Source organism: Miniopterus natalensis, chromosome 15 (genome assembly GCF_054644295.1).
Source record: "Miniopterus natalensis isolate mMinNat1 chromosome 15, mMinNat1.hap1, whole genome shotgun sequence".
In the NCBI taxonomy this organism is placed as follows: Eukaryota; Metazoa; Chordata; class Mammalia; order Chiroptera; family Miniopteridae; genus Miniopterus; species Miniopterus natalensis.
In genome coordinates, this window is record NC_142095.1 from 29446208 (window position 1) to 29463944 (window position 17737).

The window sequence follows — 17737 nt, forward strand, 5'->3', positions numbered from 1 at the left end:
ACAAAAAAATATGCGAAAGCAGCATGTAACATAAGGGACTGGGATTCTGGGTACTTTGTTCTGGCAGCCCTAAAAAACTAATGCAATGGGTTTACACATTTCTTGGTACAGTTATTCCTAGGGTGGGGATAAAAAAAAAAAAAAAAAAAAAAAAGGACAAGAGGTAACAAGTATTAGTGAGGATATAGAGGAAAGAATACGGGTGGCAGTGGTGGTTATACATCATTATGAATTTACTTAATGCCAACTGAATATTACATTTACAAAATGATTAAAGTGGTCAATTTTATGTAATGTGTACTTCACCATAACAAAAAAAAAAGAGCCCGGCTGGGCGTGGCTCAGCGGTTGAGCGTTGACCTAGGATCCAGGCGATCGGGGTTCGATTCCCGGTCAGGGCACATGCCTGGGTTGCGGGCTCAATCAATGACTCATCATTGATGTTTCTATCTCTCTCCCCTCCTTTCCTCTCTCTGAAATCAATAAAGATATATATATATTTTAAAAAGTCTTTAATGGACAGAAAATAAAGTAGGGGAGGAGCAAGAAAAAAAAGTGTACATGGAAAAAGAAGCAAGAATAGCCAGACAAATTCTAGAAACGTAAGAGCAAGGATTAGCTCCACTCAATTATTAGAGTAAGTTATAAAGTTACAATCATTTAAGTGTTACACATGTTAAATGAAGAGGCATACAGCTTGATGGACTAGAAAACAAGTCCAAGGCCTGGCCAGTTTGGCTCAGTGGGCAGAGCGTCGGCCCACGGAATAGAGGGCCTCGGGCTGGCTTCCCATCAAGGGCACGTGCCCTGGTTGCAGGCTCGGTCCCTGCCCCGGTCGGGAGGTGCTGGGGAGGCAACCAGTCGAGATGTCTCCCTCACATCAGTGTTTCTCTCTCTCTCACCCCCTTCCACTCTCTGAAAAGCAATGGAAAAAAGTATCCTCAGGCTAGGATTAAAAAAAAAAGAAAGAAAAAGAAAAACAAGTCCGGGAAGAGACCCAAATCCATGACAAAATTTAATATGTATCAAAGTTCAAATCAGTCGGGTATAATTGGTTTAGGTGGATTATTCAGTATATAGCATTGAGAACTGAGTAGCTATCTGAAAAAATTAACTGGAACCATAATTTACACCTCATTCAAAATAAATTCCAGGTGAATCAAAGAATTCAATACAATTTTTTAGGTTTCTAGAAGAAAACATGGGAGTTAGACTTTTTAATCTCTGTGTGGAAAACTTTTCTAAATGTGAGTCCAAACCCAAAAGTCATCAAAGGAAAAAACTGACATGAGTATAAAATATGTATATTCCATTTAAAGAAAACACCACAATGCAATCATAAGAAAAATTAACTGGGGAAAAAGTATTTGCAACTCACATTCCCAGATAAAATTCCAGTTTTTAAAAAGCCAGAAGATGGCGCTATGACTTCATTACAGCCTCACTGGCGCCAATGTCGGCCTCATCCGCGGGGAGGAAGCTGTTTTTCCCCTTTGAGTCTCTTGTTGCCCTTCTCCATTCCCTCCTATATTTACCTATCCTTCTACTCTTCACTCATGATATAAAACTGAAATAAACACTAGTGGAAAGGGAAGATGGAAGAAATCCTAAATTTATAACAATACTATTTTTAAGCGAATACAACATAATTAAAATGCAAGATAAGATTCTCTTTGTTAAATATGAACACATGTTTATATCCATTCTCTCCAGAAACTATACTAAAATGATGCTAAAGGGCTAAAAAAGGATAAGCTCATCAAAAAACATATCTATACATATATAACATGAAAGGAGACAACACTGGTAAGAGGTATAAATCCAAAACTTTTGGAAGCCAGAGAGAGGATTGCTGAATAGTAGTTGAGCTGGTGAAACAGAACCAGCCAGCCCCATGCATGTAAGGGTAGGTGAGGGCATGAAACCAGGAAGAAGCAAGCACAACAGAAAGGCTTAAGAACCTGAAGGTAGGGGTGAAGGTTGGGCTGAAAATAGGAATATTGGTCGAATGTAAGGAACAGTTTTCTCCCAGAAGCTTTACTATGTATCCAAGAAACTGCCTTTCCTGCACTCCAGCAAGAGACAAGTGGTTTACTTTCTAAAGACGTGAAACCAGACAGGATGTAGGAGTCAGGTACACATATAATATGTCTGTCGTATTATACCACAAAGAGATTAAATAAAGATTTACATGTTGAACAGTGGATCCCCTCACCGCCAACCTCTGTTCCTCAAATCAGCTCCCAGAACACAGGCCGATCAAACAGGGGGCTAGGACAGTCCTTCATGGAAAATCTGACCCAAGAGAAAAAACCTACGACCACTCAATCACCCTGTGTTTAGATTTGCAGTTAAAGAAACAAACTCATAGGTACAGAAAACAAACCGATGGTTGCCAGATGGGTGGTGGGTTGGGGGACTGGGTGAAAAGATAAAGAGATTAAGAAGTAGAAATTGGCAGTCATGAAACAGTCGTGGGGATGTAAAGTACAGCACAGGGAATACAGTCAATATATTGTGATCACTGTGTTTGGTGTCAGGTGGGTACAGAACTTACTGAGAGGAATGACTCTGTAAAACATATGGTTGTCTAACCACTATGCTGTACACCTGAAACTAATACAATACCGAATGTCAACTGTAATTGAAAAACATTTTTAATTAAAAATAAAAGACTTGTAGTTAACAACTCCCCATGGACAAAGTTTTTACTCAGCTTTTTATCGCCTCACTCTTTAATCTGAACAGATGGCCCAAGTTTCCTGGAAGAAAGCCTCTAATATGAAGTGAAGAGACCAAATTAACAAAACAGCAGTAGACAAAAGTAATTAAAAAATAGAAAGAAAAAAAAAGAAGGAGGGAGAGGGAGAGAGAAAGGAAGGGTTGGAAATCTCCCACAGAGGAGAACAAAAAGTTTTATAAAAACTGAAAGAAATAAGAACACCAATCCAGAAAGTCCAACTAAAAAGAAATCCAGAAAAGGAAAAGAGGAAAAAATGGAAGAAAATGACACCAAAAAATGAACATTTTTGTTTCTGGCAACATAGTGAACTAAATGATGTGCGAATTTTACCTTAACAAAGCATTTAGAAATGTTGGATAAATTAAAATAAATATTCTCTTAAATGCTGGGCTCACAAGAAAACAAAGCTTTCAGCTGCCGTGGAGGAATTTGTCAATATAAAGAACCAAAACTTTTGGTTTTTAATGGCTTTAGAGTGACAAGAGACAAGACCTTGGGAACCACATGAAGTAGAGTTGGAATTGAGACTCCCACCTCCTTTCACACATTCTCAGTGAAAAAACTGACTAAAGAGTGTGTGTGTTTTGGGGGGGTGGGTGGGATCAGCCATGAAAAGACAAGAAAATGTCTCCATCTATCTCTGGACTCTGGAAATTAGGGGAGGAAGGATCTTCTAAAAATCTTCAGATTCAGATATCACAATGACCTCCAATAAAAAATAAAGGAAAATAGCCTGGCCTGCATGGCTCAGCGGTTGAGCATCAACCTAGGATCCAGGAGATCGCGGTTCGATTCCTGGTCAGGGCACATGCCCGGGTTGCGGGCTCGATCCCCGGGGCTGGGCCGTGCAGGAGGCAGCCGATCGATCAATGACTCTCTCTCATCATTGACGTTTCTATCTCTCTCCCTCTCTCTCTCAAATCAATAAATAAAATATAAAAATAAATAAAGCAAAACAAACAAAAAACCCAACCCACCCAGACACAGCAAAACACTAAAACATAAAGAGATCTTAAGACCAGGAAGAGAGTAACACCAAAGGTATAAGCAACAGAAGAAAAAATAGACAAACGGGACTTCAAATTCAATGTCATTAAATTTCTTCCTATATTTTCTTCTTAGCTCTTAAAGTTTAGTGCTTTGACTCATTGAGTTCATTTTCGTATATGGCATTAAGTCCAACTTCATTCTTTTTCATGTGGATATCCATCCAGTTTCCCCAACATCATTTGTTGAAAAAACTGTCCTTTCCCCATTGAATGGTCTTGGCAGCCTCGTCAAAAATAATTTGCCCATGGCCCTGGCCAGTTTGGCTCAGTGGATAGAGCGTGGGCCCATGGACTGAAGGGTTATGGGTTCAATTCCTGGTCAAGGGCACGTACCTGGGCTGCAGGTTTCGATCCCCTTCCCCAGTTGTGGTGTGTGCAGGAGGCAACCAATCAACAGGTCTCCTTCACATGGATGCTTCTCTCTCTCTCTCCCTCCCTCTCTCTTTCCCCCTGCCCCTAGCCCCTCCCTCCCTTCCACCTTCTCTTAAAATCCAATGGATTAAAAAACAAAACAAAAAATAATAATTTGCCCATGTATGCAAGGATTTATTCTGGGCTACTATGACTCACTGATTTATGTCTGTCTTTATGCTAGGACCATACTGTTTCGTTAATGCAGCTTTGTAATAAGGATTGAAAGTGGGAAGTGTGAGTCCTCCAGCTTTGTTCTTCTCTTTCAACATTGTTTTGGCTGCTTGGGGTCCCCTGAGATGCTATGTGGATTTTAAGAGGAATTCTTCTATTTCTGCACACACAAAAAATCATTGGGATTTTGATATCTGCATATCACTTTGTGTAGTGTTGACATGCTAACAATATTAAGTATTCCAATCCATGACCACAGCGTATCCATTTATCTGTGCATTCTCTAATTTCCTTCAGCAATATTATGCAGTTTTCAGTGTACCAGTATTCTGCCTCCTTGGTTACGTTTATTCCTAAGTATTTTATTCTTTTTCATGATATACTAAATGGAATTGTTTTCTTAATTTCCTTTTCAGATTGTTCACTATGTTAGTAAATAGAAATACAACTGATAGTTGTGTTGAATTTTTTATCCTGCAACTTTGCTGAATTTATTAATTCTAAAAAGATCTGTATGTGCAGGATCTTTAGGATTTTTACATGGATTATATGTCTGTAAATAAAGATAATTCTTGTTCTTCTTTCCAATTTAGATGCCTTTTATTTCTTTTTCTTGCCTAACTGCTCTGGCTATGACTTCCAATACTATGTTAAATAGAAGGAGTGAACGTGGACATCCTTGTCTTGTTCCTGAATTTAGAATAAAAGCATTCAGTCTTTCACCAGTGAGTCTAATGGTGCAAATAATGGGCTTTTCATATATAGCTTTTATTATATTGAGGAAATTTCCTTCTACTCCTTGTTTGCTGAGTGTTTTTATCAAGAAAGGATGTTGAATTTTGTCAAATGCTTTTCTGTATCAATTGAAAAGATGGACTTTTTAACAAATGGTGCTAGGTAGTCATTTTGAAAAAGATAAAATCAGATCCATGTCTCACATCACACAAAAGAATAAGTTCCAAAATGATTAGAGATCTAGATGTAAAAAAAAATTAATACAGGCAGCCATCAACTTAACCAAGTGACAAAGATAAACATCACCAATGATAAAACATAAAAACATGATGAACCCCTTGATATGATTGATGCCCTGTGAAAAACAGAAAGACACACCATCATTTTTTGTGGTATTTTTACTAAAAATGCGTAACCACACTCCCATGAGTGACAACAATGGACAAACTCAAATAGAGGGGCATTCTATATGATCAGTACTTTTCAAAAGTGTCAAGGCCATATAAACAAAGAGAAATTGAGGCTGTCAGAGAATAGAGACGACTAAGGAAAGATAACAATTAAAATGTGAGATCCTGAATAGAATTCTGGAACAGAAAAATGTCATTAGTGAAAAAATTGGTGAAATTCAAATAAAGTCTGGAGCTCAGTCAATAATAGTGTGCCAATGTTAATTTCTTGCTCTTGATCATCACACTATGGTTATATAAAATGTTAACATTAGGGGAAATGGGCTGAGGAATATAATTAAACTATGTACAACTTTTACAAATTTCCTGTAAGTCTAAAATTAGTTCAATATAAAAAGCTTTTTTAAAAAGAAGTGAAGCAATAATTATACCATTCAGAGTGATAATCATCAAAAGAACTAAAAGTAGATACCGTTAAAGGTGGTTTTACCAATTCATGCTGTTAGAAGTCAGAATAGTTCCCTTGGGGAAGAGGGGTTCATGACTGGAAAGGGGCACCAGGGTGCTGGTTACACAGATGTTATTTACTTATTGAAAATTAAGTGCAATTTTTAAATCTATCATCTGTTCATAAAAGACATTTTTTAAAACATGGTTTCCCCTCGAGAGTGGGACTAAAAATATGAGGAATTACTTTTATTCTAGAAAATTTTGAAATTGGTAATAGCCGATTTTTTTTTTTTAATCCTCACCCGAGGATATTTTTTCCATTGCTTTTCAGAGAGAGTAGAGGGAGAGCCAGAGAGAGCGAGAGAAACATACATCGATGTGAGCGAGACACACCCACTGGTTGCCTCCGGCAACATACCCCAGTGCCTCAACCAGGGCCCAGGACTGATCCTGCAACTGAGGTATGTGCCCTTGGCCGGAATCGAACCCGGGACCGTTCAGTCCAAGGGCCGATGCTCTAACTACTGAGCAAAACTTGCTAGGGTGGTTAGTAGGTGAATATTAATACAAGAAGTCAGAAAAGGCCCAGAAGAATCCAAAAAACAAAACTGGCCTACTTCATTTTCTCATCCTTAGCACCCGATCTCCTATACTCCTCTTGAGGAAATGTGGGATTTTTGCAAGATAACCAGGCCCTAAGACTGACCGTAGGGAGTATCTTAATGGGGAATATCAGACACAATAAGATTCACACACATTAATCTACATCTCTGATAGAGGTAAATTAAATGCAAAATTCATCAGAGTTGCTATTAGTCACAACATGAAAAATTGCTTCATATTCTGCCTATTTATTAGGAGGCCTAATAAACAACTAGATGGTGGGCTAAGGTAGTTAAGATGATAAAAAATGACCAGAAAGTTTCACATAAACTAGTAAGTCAAATTAATGTAATAATTCTCTGTTTTGTTTTCACTCATGGCCACTCTGGGTTAAATTGTTTTTTCCAAGGTGAAATACTGGAGTGAATTTTACATAAATGGGAAGTATTAAATAAGTCAGAAACTTTTGCCACTAAGACAGAGAGAGAGAAAGAGAGAGATGACTGATGATAGATACATAGATAGCCAGTCAAGCTCTGTTGAGCAGTTTGTCAGCATCCTTCAATATACACCTAGAGTTAAAGGTGAAGACGAAGAAATCCTTCTGTGCTATATTTTCTACTTTGACAACAAGATATGTACTATCATTCTTATTTTCAAATACACTTATTTTATTGTACATATTTAACTTATCAGACATACCCACACCCCCGTGGATAACAGCACCATTAGCCACAACATCTTTGACTGAAATACATGGGGTTCCTACTCTATGACTAACAATAGATGCCATTATTATTTGCTATTATACTTTTATTATTCTTGCTTTTTTGGAACACTTTTAGCCTTTTTTTCTTCTTTCATTACATCTTTAAGATATAGCATCATTTCGTTATATTTTCTTTTAGCCTACGAATATTTAATTTTTGAACAAGTCAAAAGTACATGTAGCACATAATATAGGCCTTACAATACAATTAAAATATTTATGTTACAAAGAAGTTAACATCTTAAGTATATACTTGTTTCTATTCACAGCAAACCATCAGTACATAATAGATTCACAGAGCTCATAAGCACGATTTAACCAATTAACTGAAATACAGCTGAATTTAAGATACCACATCCATTATGCAGAAGTGGTCTGTTTAAGTTATAGTAGACAGCGACCCTAGTGAAAGGGTGATCAGTCAAAAACAATGGTTAATTTTCAAATTACTCACTTATATTTGAATGAATTTACAACACTCTAGATAAAACAGAAACTATACTAGACCCAACTAAGAAGCAGCTCTACAGATTGTTGGGTTCTTGCATGAATGCTAAAGGCCTGAAACATTTTAGCCAGACAATACAGTGGAGTGGCTAGCACTATAGATCCACGTCTGAGCTCCAGCTCTGCCATTACTGTCTCTCTGATCCCAGTAAAGCAACTTTTGTCCCTAATTATAAAATGAAAAACCATAAATCCTGTCTCATATACTTTGGGGAGGATTGACATCCTTATCACATAGTAAGTGTTTGGTAAAGTAAGCCATTAGAAATCCATAATGAATACAAACCACTCAGGTTATGGATCCTTATCTTGTTACTTAATCCTAGAAAATATGGGGAGGTTTTGGTGGCTTTTAAATATATATATTTTGTGGGTTACATAAGAACTGCCTTGTAAACAGGACTGCACTTTTTTTCAATGAGCTGCTTATATAATAGAACCTCTTATTTTCTTCACTTACCAGGATCTCTCATCTCAGAATTCCTTTCCATCACAGCGAAGAAGGGTTTTGTACGTACTGACCCCTTTCTTAAGTCTTTTCTTTGGCATCAGTTTCAAATGCTTTAGATTACTGTTTCAGTTTCTTGAAATTTATTCTTCTTTTATGTCACTTATGTCAAGAGGGGAAATCCAATTGTCTTGAACTCTTTCCCCAGAGTGTAACTTTAGCTTAGAAAACTAATAACTCGGAACAGATCTTTCTCAAAGCGGTAGCATCTGATAGTCTAGACCCATCCTATAATACTACTGAATCTGATACAGAAACAATAAAAGAAAATAATATGATTTGGGAAGAGGGAATAATTTTTTAGTTCTTTCAGAGAGAGCTCATTAATTAAAACACTTAGCTTCTTTTACATTGTAATTAACTAATTTACTAATTAAGTTAGCAAGCTTTTGCTCAAATTTGCCAAGGTCCCTGGAAGAAGTTATTACTACTAACAGACCAAAAATCATTCTGATACGAATTAGAAAAGAATCTAACATCCGCTAACATCTAAATAAATATTGGTACCCCCTAATGGAAATGTATGGTATAGCTTTTTCTAGGTTTAAAATAACTCACTGATAGTACTGAACTATTTCAGCATTGAATTTTTCTTTGATGTTTTTGCATTTGTTTCTACACTAATCCCACTCAGAGCTGTCTTTGTGAGTTCCAGCTTTGAAAAGCTGAAACTTGAAAGAAGTAGAATACTTCTATAGAAACATGCATTTTTTTATATTTTGAAATCTAAACAGCTGTACCTACTCCAGTTATCTAGAAGCTTCATTAAACATTTCACTTAAAAAAAGACAAAAACTTCTAAATAATGATTAGCATTTTGGTACCTTTATTGAAATGAGATGATTCTCTTTGTCTTTTGCTTCTCCAGTTTTACAATTTTGAAATAAGTTTAATAAGTTATCTTAAGTGTCTGACACATTATCTGTCTAAAGTTTTTATTATGACAGCACAAAGATTTTGAGAGATTTTGAGAACATGGCTCCTGCTTCTTTTTCCATACAATAATAAAAGAATTCATACTGTAATTGATTTTTATTAGATAAGAATTTAAGCTGCCCTTATTCACCTCTTTCTCAACCAAAATAATTCCCCTTATGAAAGTCTATATTTGAAAAACTAATGATTTAAAAGCTTTTCAAGTAAGTTTTCAAGATAAAAAATAGTCAAGTATTCTTGGAAAATCTTTCTAAAATAATTTTTCTGACCACAATGGTTAATCTTCCACAAATTATTTTCTTTCAAGATCTATGTTTGGTAATTATTTTTATTTTATTTTATTTATTTACATTTTATTTTATTTATTTTTAATGTTTCTTTATTTTTATTGTTGAGACTATTACAAATGTCCCCTTTTTAACCCCACTGATGCCCTCCATCCCACATCCATCCTACCCCCGGGCCCTTCCCACAAATATATTTTTTAAAAAATATTTTTATTGATTTCAGAGAGAGGAAAGGAGACAGGGAGAGATAGAAACATCAATGATGAGAGTCATTGATCGGGTGCCTCCTGCACCGCCCCCCAGCGGGGATCAAGCCTGTGCCTGAGCATGTGCCCTGACCGGGAATCAAACCTCGATCTCCTGGATCATAGGTTGATGCTCAACCTCTGAGCCATGCCGGCCGGGCAATGTTTGGTAATTATTTTTACAGCAACTGTGATATAGTATAATGCCTTGGAGAGCATGAAGTTAATGGCAAAATTGTAGGCAAAATGTTAACATCAGCAGGTATTCTATTGCTTTTCATTTATGATGGAATTTTTCACATGGATTTTCATTCATTCTTAGAATGTGTACAGGTAATATATTCTGTTACCTTTAAATACTAATTTGTTCAACTTAAAAACACATAATCTTGATGTTCAAATTTTTTTCCTACTTGTAAGGGCTTTAAAACTAAAAAATATATCAATTAGTGCAGAATTATTTATCTGACAGCTTTTCCAAACTTTTATTAACCTAGAAATCATTTTATTGACTGCCATTTGTTAGCTGTATATGTTACAGCAACTGCTTATCGTCATCTCTCTCACTCTGCCCTTTGAATAGCATTTAACAAATCCTTCTTTTTTATAGGTAGTTTCGTATCACAACACAATTTCAAAGACGCTGTGAATGAAAACTTTAGTAGACTGGGTTTTTTTAGTTAAGGTTTATTCATCTCAAGAAATACATAGGATTTTTAATGAAAGTAACTTTTAAATCATTTTAATGTAATTTAAATAAATTTTTACAGAGGAGTAGATTGGGTTTTTTAATCATCCACCCTCGAGTGGAGTGGACTATAAAAGAGAAGTTAGTGCTTCCAGTTTTGATTAAACATTTTATTTTGGCAGTTTTGAAATACATATTATTTTCCCACAGTTATAGGTTGGTTATTTAACAATTTGATTTTACTTAAATAAAACTGAATTAGTCACTTAAACAAACTCATTCTTCAATAACAACACACTTATTGTAAAAGGAATTTGTTAAATAAACTTACTATACTTTTGATTATCTAAAAAAAAAAGTAAAAGATTTTTGGCTTCACCAAGCTACTTTCCCCTATTTTTCCCCTGCACTTAGAATCCTTTAAGGGCTGAGGCTATGTCACACCCCTTTGTCAACTTGGTCTCACACAGTGCCAGCAGCACAGTAAGCCCTCCACAGCTGTCTGCTGAGTGACGCACACAAAGACCAGCTGGTGGGGAGTCACGATCTCTCCCTTCCTACTACCTGGCTGCCAGTTCATACTCTTCCTTAAGAATAAGGAAGGTAAAGGGGGGAGAGGGAACTTGAATTTTAAAGGATAATGAACAGAAAACATTACAGATCATTACAATTATTAGATCATTACAGATTATTCCAATGGGGAGGGAAAGACCTTAAGAGAAACACATTTTAAAAATAAAGATGGTTCCAGCTCCAATGCTTAAAGGATTGGAGACAGAAAAAGACTGGAAGAAGGCAGGTCAATAAGAAATTACTACCATAGTCCAGAAAAGGACTGGAGGCCCAGACTGTTGTTAATGGAAACAACAGTAGGAATGGAGAGAAATGGATGTGGATTACCTTTTTGCTCTCTATCGGGAAAAGTTCTCTTTAGACTGGATGGGGTAAAACAAGCATTGGTATCCTGCCCAAAATGGACATTTAATAAATTTAATCAACGAGTTAAACAAACAAAGCTCAATATGGATGAGAACATTTAAGAGAATCCCTAACTGCTCTCTAAGTGAATCTTCAACAAGCTATAGAGCTCTAGGTAAAATTTCCATGCAGCTGTTGGCAATTGTTTAGAAATTATGGAGAATAAGAGAAGTTGCTAGAAGACTGAAACAGGAAAATATAGTACTGCTGTTCAAAAACAAAGAAAGGAGGTCCTGCCAACAACTGATCAGTGAAGTTAAATGTAACTCTAGATAAGGTTCTAGAATCATTACTGAAATAAGTCTGTGAACAAAGAAAAATAACCAACATACACCCCTGAAAAGCAGTACAGTTTCATTAAAGGCAAGTAATGACAGATGAATGCTCCTTCCCTGACATTTTTTTAATTGAAATGAAGTATAGAAAAGTATCTGGGTTTTAGGAAGGCAATTGTTAAAATGCCTTATATATTCCTTGTGAAAACTTGGAAATATTTGAAATGGATAATAATAAATCAGCTGGATTTCTAATTTGGCTGATGACTTGACCCAAAGAATTAATGAGTTGTGTTGTTTTTTAAAAAAATCAACATTAAGAGAGGTCTCTAGCTCTTAGTTCTGTCTAGTCAACATTTTATTAAGATTTGCAGGAAGGCAATGTCAGCATTATCAAACTTACAGTTTATCAAATCTATGGACAAATAAATAAGTCTATTTATTGGAAGACCAAATGAGGATTTTGTTTTCAAGTTGTGAACAAAAAAGGGATTCTATGGAAAGTAACCTTACAATATACTCTGATCACAAATTCCTAATTGGACAGATCACGGTAAGTAGTCACCTCCCAGACATATAACTTCTTTAGTAAAACGTTTATCTTTGATTTAAGCAAGCCCTGTTCATTGTTTCTGTGCATCTAGGTTAATATACTCTTGAAATTCCTGTTTTCAGACCCCCTCAAGAAACCACCCTCAAGAAAGTACATTATCTTGTTAAGTATCTTGTAATCTAATCCCCACCTAGCTTTCTCCCACCTTCATGTCATCTTCCTTCCTTCCCTCCTTAATTCCAAATTTGTAAAAGAAGCTGCAAACTGCCATTCTGGGAAACATTTTTCTCAGTCTTGAGATCTTGTTTCTAGGAGTGTCCTCTGGCTCAAATAAATTATAAAAATTCTCTACAGGTTTGAACATTTTTACATCAACACAGTCAACAGGCTAGAACCAATCTCATAAAATAAAATTTAATACATATAAATGTAAAGTCCTACCTAAACAGTATTCTATTAAAGAACTGGGAGAGCGTGACTTTCAGAATTGAGAAAGCATGGACAAAACAACTCAAGAATTTTAGCTGATTACAAAATCAATAATAGGTAACATAATATAGCACTTAAATACCAGGGACCATTCTAAATGCTTTACATGTATGTGTTCATTTATTCTCTATAACAGCCCTAGGAGATAGGTGCTACTATAAACCCCACTTTACAGATGAGAAAATGAGGCCCAAAATATTTACATAATTTACTCAAGGTCATTGAGTAAATTGATAAAATTTAATAATCTTTAATAAATTGAAGAGGCAGGATTTAAACCCAGGCAGGCTAGTCCCAGGGTTCGTCTTCTTAACCAGGACATTATTTTTGAATTAACAGTGCAATGTGGTTGCCAAAACAGTGTCGATGTAAGAACACCCAAACCTGTAAAGAATTTTTTCTAAGATTTTATTTGAGCCAAACTGACAACATATTCTGGGGAACAAGAAAGATCTCAAATGCTCCGGAGAATAACGGTTTTGCAGCTTCTTTTATGCATTTGAAATGGAGGAAATGTAAGAAAGATTACATGGAGGTGGGAGAAAGCAAGGCAGGGATAGGATTATAGGACCGTTAAGATTACATGTGCTTTCTTGAGGGTTGATACCCCCTTCCAGGAGTATTATTTCTGGTATTTCAAAGGTGTATTAACCTATATGCACAACAACAATGGACAGGGTTTGCTTAAAGCCTTTCACTAAAGAAGTTATAGGTCTGGGGCATTACTGCCCATTATGACCTGCCTGGTTAGGAATTTATGATCAGATCACTCTGTGAGGTTGCTTTCCATAGAACTCCTTTTTTCGTTCATAGTAGCAAGTCTATTCTTAATCTTAAACTGCATGCTTTAAAATCAGAGAGGTAATTTATGGTCTTCTCTATTGGTTAATATCTAATTTTGGGAACTACACTTTGAAGAATATGGATGAATTGAAATAAATCCATAAATAAGACATCAGCACTGTGAGCAGGCTCAAATCAAAACAACAAACCCATTAGAACTTAAAGACTGAGACGACTATGTCTAGAGAAGGAAAGTCAGTGGGATATAAATATCTTCAAATATTTGAAAACTCACATACAGAAGACAGTACTAGAACTAGTGAAGATACTAACTTCTAGTTCAGTAAAAGAAATAATTTCATAAAAATGAGAGCTGTCTAAAAATCGTCCCCTTAGAAAGTATGAAAACTATGAATCTTCTCTCCAGGAAAAAAATGTGCAAATGCATGTAATTTTGCATAAAATTTCCAAGGGTTCAAAAATCTTTGAAATGTACTCATGCTGCACCCCTAGAGTCATGTCCCCCAGATTAAAGTGGAAAGGCCAGGACAAAGAGGCAAGTAGTTTAATAACCCTTAGAGACTCGCTCAGGAGTCTGTCCGGGTCCACCTGTACATGTACTTTCCACACTCTGGATTCTCTCGCAGCGGTGGTGCCCTGTGAAACTTGCAACCCTGGGAGCAGTCATTCCCAGGCTTATCCCCTCATCCTGTCTCCAGGAGCCCGAATCCTAGCCTCTTTCTTTTCTCTACCTAAATAATATTTGCTTTCACTCAAATCATCATCATCTTTAAAGTTCATTACAACTTAAAATTCTATGATCTAAAAAAACTATCAACCCTACACTTTCTAGTTTCTTCTGGGATCCATCATGGTACATATTGCAGTAAGAGTTTCAATATGACAAAGTCAAAAAAAGTCAAGTTTGCCTAGCGACAATATAAACTATGAGTAAATTCATGGGTAGTATGGCTTATTATTCAACCTTTAAAAGAAATATGCCTAAGTTTAAAGATAAAAAAACAAGATGCTAATGTACTACTCAATATCTAATATTTAATGCCTAAAGTAGAAATTTCCCTCCTTTGCTTTTAAAAGTTCATCTTAAACTCTCCCTTTCCATCCTTTGCTCCTAGTTAACTGTTAAGACTGACAGACCAAGAAATAATGGACTAGAAGTGAGATACTTGGGTTCTAATTCACTACCTTTGTCATGAATTTAATTTTGGCTTAAGTCCATTTTCTCATCATGTTCTATAAACTTTCATATACCTAAAAGGGCTTTTTAAATGGTTAAGTGCTATGTAAATATAAATAACTCATGTATCACGTCTAAAACATAAATTATCAACAGCAAGAAAACAAAGCCAATCTTTCTATCATGTTAGAAAACAAAAACCAAATGTATATTCACATTTCAATTCCTAATTATAAAAAGCAATCTCTGAATCCTTAGGGTGTGTTTTAAGGCATAATTTTCATCCACAAATGCTTTCTACATTCAATTTCAAGTTGTATTGAGAGGACAGAGCCCAGACAGTTAAGAATTCTGGCAGCAAAGGAAAAAGTGGAAGGTGCCAGTGCACTGCACATTTGCAAGAGTTGGAGGGAAAATTACATGATCACAAAGGTATTACACCCTTGAAAAATCCATTTTCTCTCTTAAACCACTAGAAGTAAAGAGAACTAAAAAAAGTTAAGAGTTTAAAAGTCTTGAGCTGTTATGAACACACATAAGTGCCACACTGCTGAAATTGCAAATGTCCTGCCAGAACAGCACTACAGACACCATGCCCGCCACTAGACCAGACTCAAGATACAGGCACAAGATGTTCTACCAAACAACAGCATCGGCAGCCAGTACACAAGCGTTAGAGAATCTAGGCTCTAGGCATCTGATTTTTCTCCTTGGGGCTACTTGAAAATGGACACTGCTATGAAAGATTTATTCTAGTAATAGGATAATCATCAAGGTTTAGCTGAATTATACGCCAACCAATGACATGGAAAAGCAACAGGCACTATCAGATCAACTAAATTATTTTATATTTAATTTTGAACACACAGGTCACACTTAACTGTGTAGAGAACAGATGAATTCAACTATATTTATCACGTGAAGATGATTTCAAGCCCTGAAGAGAAAAGTGGCCCAGAAAAATTCAGGCTGTAGAAAGTCTAGTGAAAACAACTTGGTTTGGGGAACAGGGGGAAGGAAGAGAATGAGCCACTGACTTAAAAAGAGAGCAAGTAAGTGGGACACGGAGTCTGAGCCCTCGGATGGAATGAGGAAGCGAAAGGCTTCAGGGAGCTTCAGCAGTGAGCATGGAAAGGGACGAGCCCGGTGACTGTCAATAGAAAAAGAGAACCGGGTACACGGCACCCTTCTGAAGCAGCATTCCTGGGAGTCAGTAATAAAAGCGCCTAACTCATGCATAGCACTTAGTATGTTGTGAGCCTTGTTCCAAATGCGTTCCACAGATTCGTGGGTCCACTTACTGCTCGGAACACCCCGCAACACCCCCGACACCCCGAACAGGCAGTTACTACTCTTTTACAGATGAAGAAACTGAGGCCACACAATGGACAGGGACCATGGCTCTCGGGAATTTCTCAAAGGAGTCTGGGCCCTAAAAGTGATCCTCGACTTTGGAGAAAAAGTTCCTTTATGGAGGGAGGTTCTTCCAAAAGCACAAAGCTCTGGAACTCTGAACAACACCTAGCTGACACGGATGGAGGCGTGTGGGTCACGAGGGGAGGAAAAGTCAGGAAACGAGACTCAGAAGCCATCCTCCCCTGAAGAGGCAGAGGAAGGAGAAAGTAGCCTTTCCTCTCCCCGAGGCGTGACTCAGGGACGTTGCCTCCCCCCAGTTTGCGGGGGGGCAGGGGGGGCGCTCCTCCAGACTCTCAAGGGTTACCCCGCCAGGCCTGGAAGGATGCGTGGTTATAAACAGACAGGACTCGGGGTGACCAGGGGGCCCTGGAGGAGCAGGGAGGGCAACCTGCCCAGGATGCCCCGGGCCGGGTCCAGAGGCCCTCGGCATGGGTGCCCGCGCCCTCGCCCCGTGCCTTACCCCCGCCTGGCTGCCGAGGACGAGGTGGCCGCGCACGGCTGTTCTTCCCAGCCTGGGGCACCCGCGCTTGGCGGCGGCCGGGTCCCGGCGGACTCACACTCGGGGCGGGGGTGCGAGGTCCGCGGCCTGTCCAGTCAAGGCCCTGGAGTTCGAGGTCCCAGGGCCGCCGGCAGTGCGCGCGCCCCCGAGCCTGCCCAGAGGAAAGGTCAGGGCGCGCCCCGCGAGCCCCCGGAGGCAGCTGCCGCAGGCGGAATCGCTGGCAGCCAGGTCCGCCCGCACCCGGCCCCGCTTCCCCCGCGCGAGCTTTGGCGGCGGAGCAGCACCGTGAGCGCCGATTGGCCCGCGGGATGAGCGACGTAAGGCGCTTCTCCCCACGGATTGGCTGGGTCGGCGGTGCGTGCGAGGAGTAAACAAACCCCGCCCCCAGGCTTCCCGAAGAGAGGAGGGGGCCGCGCGGTGAAGGGTGTTCGGCGCCGCCCGGGGGCGGCCAGCGGACTTTCCCAGTGAGTCCCCCGCAGTGACCCCGCCGCCAGGCTCCGCGGCCGGCTCCCGGGCGGGCTGCAGGCCTGAGGCCTAAGATTTATAGACACGCCCTTCGCGCCCTTCTCTCTCCCAGGCTTGACTTTCCCAGGCGCCCCCACCCCGGGGCCCCGAGCAGGAAAACCCCATCTCTGTAGAAAGAAGAGTAAACAGGCCTTTGAAGGATCGCCCCCGGGGAGCAGCGAGCAGGGAAACAGGGGCTAGTGACTGAGGCCACGTATGGGGGGCAAGTGGGGGGCACCCCGTAATTATTCAGAGAGTGGGTTAGAGACCCTGGGAGTGCGGGGTCTTGAATAGGCAAGATCCAGACCAGGCCAAGTCACTATGTCAAGTGGAAGGTGACGATAAAATCGTGATGCATAACCCCAAATGCTTGCCCCTTTAATTCAGTATTCAAGCATTTGCCTGTTAATTCTGTGCCTACGTGATATATGTGTGAGCTTACATTCTAGTGGAGTGGAAAAGAAATAAGCAGGATATAAACTATGTTACATGCTGATATGGGCTATAGGAAAAAATATAAGCAGAGA

General features: G+C 38.7%; 1 protein-coding gene across 2 annotated transcripts in view; it reads right to left on the reverse strand.

Annotated features, from left to right (window-relative positions):
* The window catches only part of TFDP2 (transcription factor Dp-2), a 123119-nt gene extending 106180 nt beyond the window's left edge, over positions 1-16939 (reverse strand). For both annotated transcript variants that reach the window (XM_016209872.2, XM_016209871.2), the window contains exon 1: positions 16668-16939. The gene's annotated coding sequence lies outside the window, so the exon portion shown is untranslated. The remainder of the gene's footprint in view (positions 1-16667) is intronic.
* Between the last annotated feature and the right edge of the window lie 798 nt (positions 16940-17737).